This window comes from Cynocephalus volans, chromosome 16 (genome assembly GCF_027409185.1).
Source record: "Cynocephalus volans isolate mCynVol1 chromosome 16, mCynVol1.pri, whole genome shotgun sequence".
NCBI lineage: Eukaryota > Metazoa > Chordata > Mammalia > Dermoptera > Cynocephalidae > Cynocephalus > Cynocephalus volans.
In genome coordinates, this window is record NC_084475.1 from 69,000,365 (window position 1) to 69,011,180 (window position 10,816).

The following is a 10,816-nucleotide window of genomic DNA, read 5'->3' on the forward strand; positions in this document are numbered from 1 at the left end:
ACATGTCAACATTCTTTCATAAGATAATTGATGTTCTCAAGCTTTTGATGCCCAAAGAAAATAAAATTCTCCTAGTGCTAATACACTTGATAAGATTTTTTCTTTTGCTAAGCATTTAATAAGGACACTTGGTCTTTTCATATGCTTTTGATACATTGTCAAGAAAATTGCATAATTCATAAAATGATAACTAATGTGAAAATTGATCATGATTTTTATTTTCTGTTTATTTAAAATTTGTTTATATTTATTTATTTATGTATTTATTTATTTTTTAAAGATGACCAGTAAGGGGATCTCAACCCTTGATTTGGTGTTGTCAGCACCAGACTTTCCAAAGAGAGCTAACCAGCCATACCTATATAGGGATCCAAACCTGTGGCCTTGGTATTATCAGCACCACACTCTCCCAAGTGAGCCACAGGCCAGTCCTAAAATTTATTTTTAAAAAGTAATAATATATATCTTGGTTTAAAATTTAAAAGATCTAAAGGATGTAGGATGCAATTTTCGAGCTCTAGCCACCCAATTTTCCTTTCTGGAGGCAATCATTGTTATCAGTTTCTTATATACTTCCCAAAGATTGTTTATTACGCAAGATGCAAGAAAATGTTAGCATTGAATACTTCACTTTCTTTAAACATTTTGGATAACTTTCTATGTTGTAGGTGAAGAAAAAAACTTTTCCTCTACACTGTCATGTTCAGAATCTGCAGACCTGCAAATTTAACTGACAAAAGACAGATTAGTGGGAGAAAAAGGTTAATTTCATATGCATAAGGAGAGCCAAGAAAAGAAGTAGCTGGCTAGTCAAATGGCTAAATGTTGGGAAAATAGAATAATTTAATCAAGCCCTCTCACCTTGGGTCTGGTTGGGGGTGGTGCAGCACATGCTTTGTAAACAAGTTATGTGTGGGTGGAGTTAGTGCGCATGGCTGGCACTGCCACCGTGGCTGGCGTTTACTGCCTCGGGCATCCACTGCCCACACAGCCATGCTCTCGAACCTATGGCTCCAAGGACCTGTTTGCCAGTTACCTAGCTCATAGACCTGTGTGTGAAGGGTTTGCGACCCAGTCTGGACAACGGTCTTGAGGGGTCTGTGAGCTCCAGACCCAGCCCTAGCTTGACAATTGGCCCAGTCGGCAGGATGACAGGCAGGTAAAAGAGCTTGACAATTGGCATAGTCTGCGACAGGATTCTGAGCAGGTACGGGAGCCAAAAGCCCTTCGAAGAAGGAGGAAATGTGGCTACTTTTGAACATGTTGTGCCCTATGGCCACCTTCCTGTTGACCAGGATCTGGTTGCTGCTCACTGTATTGCAAGGCAGCATAGACCAGGCACTACGGCAGAAAACCCCTTGGGAAGGGGAAGAAATGTGCTATCCTTGAGCATGCTGTGCCTGGTGGCCACTTTTCTGCTCACCAGAGCCTGGCTGCTGCTCACTATGCTGCAAACTGATCGAGATTTATGGCAGAAAGCAGAGTTGTGGGAAGCAAGGATAAATGTCCTGGAGGATGACATGCAGTGACTGGCCACTCCTGCCTCTCATACCAGTGACAACAACGAACCCAGTGGTGAGTTGGGGGGGACTGTGCATCTCCAGGCACGACCTGTTGTGCATCAGAAAATAAAGCACAAGCAGCCTGTGGGACCGGGCGGACAACCGGTGGGCAATCCACAGGTGACCCAGTTCACCACCTATGTCCCATATAACCAGGTTGAACTGGTTGACTTGGGGAGACAGTAAAGCAGCAGAAAGAGGGAGAACCCCTGGCTGCTGCAGCTATGGGATCTAGGGTGGATGGTGTAACATGCTCTGGAGATGATGTAGTAAATGCATGTCATTTTTGTCTGAAGGCAGATGGCTCGCCAGGTGCCACTTAAACCCAAGAAGACTCAGAGGGTGCCACTTAAACACGATGGCTGGCCAGGTGCCGTATAAACCCGAGAAAGCAGATGGTTCATCGGGTGCAATATAACCCCGAGAAAAGAGTGACTGAGTGAATGCAATTGCTCAACTGTGGGCTAACACTGCAGAACTGCCCAAGACTGTGAGTGAATAGCTGGTGTAAGCCAAGCTGATTCAAGTAATTCAAGAGCTGGGGATGGGGCAGCTAGATGCTAATAGCCAAGACAATGAAAAGGCCCTGAGGGCGTTTCAGAAGTTTGGGGGAGCACCCCTCCCATCACAGAGGCCTAGGAGAACTGAGTTTCTCTGGAGAATAGACCTGGGACACTGCTGCCCTCAGCAAACTGCTCCCTGCATCCCAGCTGCTCTGGCTGTAGCAATCCTGCCTCAGCACCTCCAAAGAGCAAAAGCTGAAAACCTTGGTGGCATTCATGTTGTGTTTAGTTTGCAGGCCAGCAGTATGTGAGAGCAGTGGAGGTGTGGCAGCCTCCACCTAGATTTCAGAAGATGTATAAAAAAGCCGGGGGACTCAGGCAGAGACCTGCCGCAGGGGTGGAGCCACTGCAGAGGTCATCTACAGAGCAATGTGGGCAGAAAAGTGGGGTCGGAGCCTCCACAGAGAACCTCCACTGAGGAAATGTTTAGTGGAGCCAGGATGGCAGGACTGCCACCAGGAGCCCAGAACTGTGCAGCTGTTGGCAACGTGCAGTGCCAGCCTGGAAAATCTTCAGGCACCAGGGCAGCTCAATGGGCTGCACTTGGTGGAGCTGTAGGAGCAAGGTTGCCCAATGCTTTAGGGGTCCAGGTGCCCCAGTGTGCTTAACGTTTGTTTGCCCCGTTTGGGTTTTGGATTTGTTTGGGGACTGTTTTTCCTTTCTATTTCTCCCTTCTGGAATGGGAATGTGTACCCAATGTCTTCCCACTGTATCTTGGAAGTAGATAAACTTGTTTTTGACTCTTTACAGGTTCACAGCTGAAAAGAGTTTTGCCTTTAGTCTCAGATGAGACTTCGGACTTTTGAGTTGGTGCTGCAACAGCTAAAGACTTTTGGGACTGGGATGTAATATGTAATATGTGAATGTAAGGGTCGTCTATCCTCACTAAGGAACATAATGGAAGATTCTGAACGCGTAGATTGTATGGCAAGGGACCCTGAAGGGATGGATTGTTGGGAAAATAGAATAATTTAATCAGGCCCCCTCACCTTGGGTCTGGTTAGGGATGGTGCAGTGCATTCTTTGTGAATGAGTTGTGGGTGGGTGGAGTTAGTGCACATGGGCAGTGCCACCACCTTGGCTGGCGTTTACTGCCTCAGGCATCTGCTGCCAGCACCACCATGTTCTCAAACCTACGGCTCCAAGGACCTGGTTGCTGGTTACCTAGCTCATAGACCTGCATGTAAAGGGTTTGTGACCCAGTCTGGACAATGGGCTTGAGGGGTCTGTGAGCTCCAGACTCAGCCCTAGCTCAACACTAAAGTTAAAGGTTTATATACATAATTTAGGAGGAAAAAGGGGAAAGGGGGAAACAACTTCTATGTGGGGGAGGTTAGGTTTCTTTAGAAAAGACAAGTAGGTTTTCAGGAGAACAGATAAGAACGTTTGTGATAATGTTAACCACCAAGACCAGGGTAGGGGAAAAAGACTTTATTATTTACAAGTAAGGAGAACACTGGGAATCTTTCCCAAAGCAGTATCTCCCCAAACAAAGGAAAAGGGTCATTCTATATCACCAAAGTTCCCACCTAACTTCCTGCCAAAGTTGAGGTCTTCTCATGTAAATGAAGGATACAGGCTTGTTCAATTTGGATTGGTTGACTATGGGACATACTCAACTGGTCAGTTCTGAAGCCAAATTTGCATTTTGACCTTAGAAAGAATGTGACCTCTGGGCAACAGCAGGACCTCAGGAAATTGTCTACTCAGGCTAAACCTTGAGCCCTCAGCTAGTTTAGGTTACAGTACAAGATGGTGAATTGAGACATCCCTGTCAGGGGATCAGTAGGTGTGGAAATCTTGGCTCCTCCTTGGGTGGAGATCTTAGCATTAAAATGAGACACGTTCACCAAAGTTCATCTCTGGGGCCTGTATTTCAGTTCCAGCTGATATATTTTGAGAGCAGTCTAGTATTTCATGATTCATGACATCCTACCACCTCCTGCAAAAACAGAAATTCAGAACAAAGTGTGACTGGTTCACTTCCCGTTTCAGACTTTTTGGTGGCAGTAAGTGCCTGGGCATTTAGGAGACCATGGGCCCTAGGTTACAATAATGTTTGTCTGTATAGATATGAATGGTCTCTCCGTCTTCTTCAGGGCTGTAAATCGGGGGATTTAAGGTAGCCTCATTTCCCAGAAGTTGCTGCTTTTAGACAGGTAAGGAAAGCTCTGAGAGGCTTTTTTCCCCTTCATCTATTGAATTTCAAATCTCTTCAGCTTAAAATAATCTTTATGGCTAATTCTGGAGTTTCAAGTGGGTCCTCACAATATCAATACACGAGGAATTTTTTTTTTAATGGCCAAATTGCATGTGATTTATGACTGCAGCATTATTTAGTCAGTATCTTTAGATTTTTTTCCTAATCTTTGCTATAACAAATACTGCTCCAATGAATAACCTTGGGTATGAGCATATATATTCTACACGTATGAATTCAGTATGAATTATGCTGAATATCTAAAAGCAGAATTGCTGGATCAAAGGATATACACATATGAATTTTCATAGCCATTTTATTTCCATAGACACTCCCACCAATGTATCTGATTCCTTGTTTCAGTTGATGTAGATACTCACCGGTAAGTTCATTAACTTTTTCCTCTATTCTGTACTAGAATAAGTTAATAATGTAATTCCTCAAACTTTATTTTCTAAAAAAAATCTACAAACATAATGCAAAAGCATTTTTGTGTTTTTTGGTTAATATTTTCTTTCTGAGGGACCTGGACCACTTAAACATATCTGGTCATATTCAGTACCAAGTGCTCTCCTCTTGGTCAGGCCTTATTGCACCAGGGAGAGTCAAATAACCAATGGGCCAACCAGACTAGAGATTTATATAGTATCTTGTAATTAACTGGCTGAATCTGGCTTTTCCCCACTAAGAAATTTAAATAAGGGAAGATAATTTGGCAATGGGAAGCAGAAACCAAAAGATGCACAGGGAGAAGGTAATACAAACGAGGCAGCAAAGGTCTTAAGTAAGTAGCAATGATGAATAAGCAGAGCTATGGATAAGCAGAAGCTACAAATAAGCAAGAAACCTTAAGAGAAAATATGTACAATGTAGAGGATAAGTTATTTGGTTGAAAGTAGCTGGAACAGTAGAAGCAAAAGCAGAAAGAAAGGAAAAAAAAAAAAAAAGATGATCAGTCATAACAATAGAGATCAAGTAAACTCCACTAAATGAAGGTGATGCCTAGCCTTGAATTCTGAATTTCTTCCCAATTCCAAAACTATGTGGCAGCTCTTTGAGCTTCAGCTGCCTGGCTGTTTGTGGTTGTATTCCTGTGATTTAATGGTGACCCTTAGGTCTATTCATTTAATGAGTGCTTAGTCTACATAAGACACTCACTGCGGCAGGTACTGAGAATATAAAATAAAGATGGTCCTGCTGTCAAGGAACACACAGTCCCAACATTCTCTCCTTGACAAAACTCTTGTCAGGCTCGTCTGAGTCCTCTTCTTGACTAGGCCTCAACATTGGCCTACAAATGAAAGGGACTCTAGCCAGAAAATGACCACCTTGTGGTAACCTAAGACCAAGCAGAAAATTTCAGTTAGCCATTAACTCAGGAACTGATAATCATCAATTCCTTGAGGTTAGCAGAGGAATTGAGAAACTGACCATATGCCTGAAATTGCCTGGGGATGGAATCATGCCCCATAAGGATCCTTCTCAAAAATTTATTTCTATTTATCTCCCTTTACACCCTCTTACTGATTTACTTTAGATGTTGTGCACCTATAATTAAGAATTGAAATTTAAGTTTTCTTGTTTTTCTTACCTTTTCTAATCAACTGCAAACAAAGGAATTCCAAGAGAAAGACAAAATACCCTAGCTGATTATTAACTCACCTGCTTGCTTGAAGGAAAATTGTGCCCGCTTTAGTTAGAGGTACAAATTGGATATTTTTATGTTCCAGTGATGCTTACCTGAGGTTACTGTCTTTGAGCTCTCACTAGGAAATAAGGACTCCAACCCCAAAATAACATCAAGGGTTTGAAGCTGACCAGTCCACTAAGTGCAGACTCCGTGACACCAAAGCACCCTGACATCTGATGCAGACCCTCTGCTGATCTCATGACTGGCCTCCCCCTTTGCCTGTAGGACAAAACCCTTATTTCATCTTCCTGCCTCTTCCCCTTTGTATACCCCAGAACAGGTATCAGAATGCAGGATGATTTTAGCCTGGTCATTTCCCAGATGCCAGTAATCCAAATAAAGCTTCCAATCCTTGCACCAACTTTTGGACTTCTGGTGCAAAGACTGAAACTAACTCTAACATAGTTTCTAACAGCTCAAGGCCGCATCCCTAGTATGACCCTACCCCCTCTTGAAGTGCCTGCCTGAGAAAACTTAAGGCTACCAAAAGAATTTACTGTTTGTTCCAGCCAAAACCTGAAGATAGGGCCTGTCTCCCAGTCTCCGTGGAAGGGTAGGAACCTAACTTAGATAAGCACCAGTTAGCAAACTCATATGGGCCGTGGATCAACTCAGCATTAAAGATAAAATTATTCATGCCACTTTTACCTTAGTCCATTTGAGCTGCTATAACAAAATACCTTAGACTGTGACTTTATAAACAACAGAAATTTATTGCTCACAGTTTTGCAGGCTGGGAAGTCCAAGATTAAGATGCCAGTAGATTTGGTGTCTGGTGAGGGCTTTCTGCTTCATAAATGGCAGCTTGTTGCTGTGTCCTCAGATGGCAGAAGGAACCCAAGAACTACCTTGAGCCTCTTTTATAAGGGCACTAAGCCCATTCACTTTGGCTCTGCCCTCATGAGCCAGTCACCTCCCAGATACCATCATCTTGGGAGGTAAGTTTCAACATTTGAATCTGGGGGGACACATATATTCAGACCTAAGCACTTGTTAAAGACAGTAAGGTAGATTTATTCAAGGGAGGCAATAGGTATAGGGACCACTGCAACGTGGTTTTGCAGTCATGGAAAGAGATTGAGCTCAACTCTGAATACAATACAGCATAGACAAGTAGGAATTTATAGCCAACTAACAGGGTGAGGGTCAGTGAATGGAAAATTACTAAGAGGAAACCTCAGGGCTCAAGGGGATTCTTGTTAGACTGATGCAACAGAATTCTTGCTGGAGGCAAGCCAGGGTAAGAAGATATTTGTTGAGGGTGGTCAGATACCAAGGAAGAGGGATTTTTGCTAAGCTAACAGCAGGATTCATACTCAGAGAGGGGAACCCAGAAAGAATTCAGAGGAGCCTGACTACAGGTTTGGTCAAAGGAGAGAGTTTTTGTCACCCTCTTCAAGTTTTTTATAACTTTTCATTTCTCTAACTCTTCTGAGCACCTACTTATCTTTCTCCCTACTACCTCATTCTCCCTTTAAAATGCTCAGTCACCTCTTTACAAACTGAGGTTGAATTCAATTTACACTAGACTCTTATCTCTACTGCAAGAGTGTATTGCTGATTAAAATCTGTCCTTACCAGTTTAGCATGGGCTTTGTTTTTCTTTGTCAACCCAAATAAATATATATACAGTCATGCCTTGCTTAATGAAAGCGATACATTGAGAAAATGCATCATTAGGCGATTACATTGTTGTGTAAATATCATGGAATATATGTACACAAATCTAGATGGTATAGCCTACTACATCTAGGCTATATGGTATAGCCTATTGCTCCTATATGTGTAATGGTTGTGCTATGACATCACTAGGCAACAGGAATTTTTCAGCTCCATTGTAATCTTATGGGACCACTGTTGTATATGTTGTCTGTTGCTGATCAAAATGTCATTATGCTGCACGTGACTGTAATTGCAAATTATAATGGGTGATATGTAGCACTGAAATAATTAAATGGGAGGCCGTTAGAATGAGGCATCTCTAATGCCCTGGTTCCTACATAGTGAAAATGAAATGAACTTAGCCAGTCACAGGGGGCTGACTGGTCATTAGTTATATTGTCTTGAACTTCCTACCAGGACAGTCCAAATAAGGCAATTGCTCAAACTTTAACCAATCAAATAATTTCTTTGCTCTGCTTCCACATTCACTCTATGAAACCTTTCCCTTCATCTACCTCCAGTGCATTCCCAAATCACTTCTGATTTGGAGCTGCCCAATTCATGAATTGCTGCCTGCTTAAATATATTGTTTAAAATTTTAATGTGCCAAAGTTTATCTTGTAACAGCAGGAAAAGTACAGGATGCATTGAGAACATACAACGGAGAGGGGGATGAGGGGAGCAGGTGGAGTTGGAGCACTGATCTAGCCTGGAGCACCAGAGAAGAACTCTGAAGAAAGAATATTTGGGTTAAGATTTGAATGATAAACAGGACTTTTGACAGTGAAAATATCTAGAGATAGAAAGTAAGATGACACACAGCACTCTTACAATAAATCTACAATTATTTGATGTTACCTTAGTAAGTCCCTGTACCTTAAAATCACAGAACCTAATACACACTGATCCACAGTTAAATAAGATATGGTGCCTACCCTAAGGAAGCTCAGAGGCTAATAAATGAGATGTATTCCTAGTCTGTATTCATTTTTCATCATGAAAAGGATATGGGAACAGGGAGCACTACTTATTATTCAGGTGGCTTTAAACAAATTATTTCATCTCTTTCAGACTGGGATAAAAGTATTTGTCCTTCTAATATCAACTAATACATCTGTCAAGATTCTTAATTGCAAGCCACAGAAACCATCTACATATGATTTAAGAGCAGAAAAGTAATTTACTAAAGGACATCAAGTAGCTCAGAGGAGGCTGAAGAAACAGGTTAGAGGCTCTCGTTCATCTTCGACATCTACTACTACGTGCATGCCTGGGTGGTGTTCAAGCTCAGCAGCATGCTGCGCCTGCACGGGCAGTGCGTGTGTGACATCCAGAAGCAGGTGCAAGAATGGAAGGAGGGGGACAGCAAGACCTTCAGGTGCATGGGGCACCCCTGCTGGCTCACTTTTTCATTGCCAGGTGGGGAAGTACAAGAAAGATGCACAAAAACATCACGGTGATGGACATTCTGGAGGTGAATACCAAGAAACAGATTGCTCATGTGGAGCCTTTGGTGACAATGGGTCAGGTGACTGCCCTGCTGATCTCCACTGGATGGAGTCTGCCCACATTGTCTGAGCTCAGTGACCTCACAGCGGAGGGCTTGATCATGGGTACAAGCATCAAGTTGTCATCCCACACGTATGGTCTGTTCCAATACATCTGCACCACCTATGAGCTGGTCCTGGCTGATGGCAGCTATGTGTGATGTACACTGTCCAAAAACTCAGACCTGTCCTATGCTGTGCCCTGGTCCTGTGGGACCATGGGCTTCCTGGTGGCTGCTGAGATCCATATCATCCCCACCAAGCGGTATGTCAAGCTGTGATTTGAGCCAGAGTAGGGCTTGGAGGTTATCTGTGACATATTCACCCATGAGTCCCACTGGCCAGAGAACAACTTTGCGGAAGGGCTGCTCTACTCCCTGGATGAGGCGGTCATCATGATGGGAGTCATGACAGATGAAGCAGAGCCCAGCAAGTTGAATAGCATTGGCAATTACTACAAGCCCTGGTGCTTCAAGCACATGGAGAACTACCTAAAAAACTGAGAGGGCCTGGAATACATTCCGTTGGGACACTACTACCACCGCCATACACGCAGCATCTTCTGGGAACTCCAGGACCTCATCCCCTTCAGCAACAACCTCATCTTCTGCTATCTCTTTGGTTGGATGGTGCTTCCCAAGATCTCCCTCCTGGAGCTGACCCAGGGCTAGACCCTGCACAAGCTGTACAAGCAGCACCACATGGTGCAGGACACGCTGGTGCCCATGAAGTGCCTGACACAGGCCCTGCACTCCTTGGACAACATCATTCACGTGTACCCCATCTGGCTGTGCCTGTTCAACCTGCCCAGCCAGCTGGAACTGGTGCACCCCAAGTGAGACGAAGCAGAGCTCTACGTCGACATCAGAGCATACGAGGAGCTACGTGTGAAACACTTTGAGGTCAGGTCCTGCATGAGGCGGTTTGAGAAGTTCGTCTGAAGCATGCATGGGTTCCAGATGCTATATGCTGACTGCTACATGAACCGGGAGGAGTTCTGGAAGATGTTGGATGGCTCTTTCTACCACAAGCTGTGGGAGCAGCTCAGTGCCAGGACGCCATCCCCCAGGTCTATGACAAGATGTGCAAGGCCGCGAGGCACCTGATCTAGAGCCTGCCAGGAGAGAGACAGACATGTGGGCAGACAGGCGTCTTTCCTTCACTCAAGCTTGGATACTTTCCCAGATCCATACTTTCAGAAAGAAATCCCTCCAGAAATCCCACTCAGACAGCCCTGATGGCCTCCTCCTGGCTTCCAGGGGCAGCCCAATAGAGTGGAAAGAACGTGGTATTTGGAGTCAGACAAACCTGAGTTTGGTTCCCAGTTCAGCCACTCATAGCTGTATGGCTCTGGACGAGTCACTTAACCCCTCTGAGCTCCAGTCTCTTCATCTATTGAAGGGGCATAATAATACCCACCTGCAGATGCTGTCATCTGAATCAAGCACCTGTCACATTGAAGGTTCTGGGTAAGTGGTAGCTATTATTGTTGTTCTCCCTTCAGCATCACATCTGACTGAAGTGCTTTCAATTCAGCAGTTGAGGCGCCATGCTAGGTCACCCACGCACAAGTTAGCTGGAACGATAAAGGG

The 10,816-nt window shown here is 44.0% G+C and overlaps 1 pseudogene; it reads left to right on the forward strand.

Annotated features, from left to right (window-relative positions):
- Window positions 1-1,920: 1,920 nt before the first annotated feature.
- On the forward strand, window positions 1,921-10,335 carry LOC134364548 (delta(24)-sterol reductase-like; annotated as a pseudogene).
- The last annotated feature ends 481 nt before the right edge of the window (window positions 10,336-10,816 follow it).